Below are 761 nucleotides of genomic sequence, written 5' to 3'. Positions count from 1 at the left end.
GCACGAATAATCCCGATGAAATCATTAGAGACCTAAAATCTCGATCTTCTTTTGTTTTCTGTCTCCGGAATGATGCGTCTTATTCTTGTCAGTTTGGGCTGACAGACTCGTCAGGAGCTTCGGTATTGTGGGATTTTTATTTATTCTATCATTTTTTTTCCTCCTCGAGATTTCAGCCAGTTTTGGAATACGTTTATAGTTTGAAGAAGTTTTAGGAATAGTTGACTTGGTCCGTCAGTATTGCATGATACCATAGGCTGGTTCATTCAGCCAATAGGAAATCGTTTCGACCATGTCCCGGGCTTTTCATTGGTCCTTGTCAACGATCGTGCATTATTACACGAATATTTCGCAGCGCTCTAAATCTTTTTTTCGTTATCCAATCCGGGGGATGAATTTCCGCAGACTTATTTATCTTCGCTGTAATAACGGAATATCCCATGGCATATATATACACACATATTTTTTTTATGGAAAATATCAATAACTCATGTTGCCTTATCTTCCCAAATCCCGCGATAATACAAGGTGATGTGTACAGTGTTGAGCGCGTTTATCAGATATTACCAGCCTTGCCGGACAGGAAGCTCAGAGTCGACACCCCGTCTAACGTGCAAAAAAAAGACGAATTAATATCTTATCTCTTCATCTTATTTATAACACACTCTTGCCTTGTTTCATTTACGTATATTTTCCTCGAAAAAAATACAAAACATCAGAAAAAAAACACAAATCATATATAATACTAAACTGTTGGCAAT

Source organism: Penaeus monodon, chromosome 30 (genome assembly GCF_015228065.2).
Source record: "Penaeus monodon isolate SGIC_2016 chromosome 30, NSTDA_Pmon_1, whole genome shotgun sequence".
Classification (NCBI taxonomy): domain Eukaryota; kingdom Metazoa; phylum Arthropoda; class Malacostraca; order Decapoda; family Penaeidae; genus Penaeus; species Penaeus monodon.
This window is presented reverse-complemented; position numbering follows the sequence as displayed.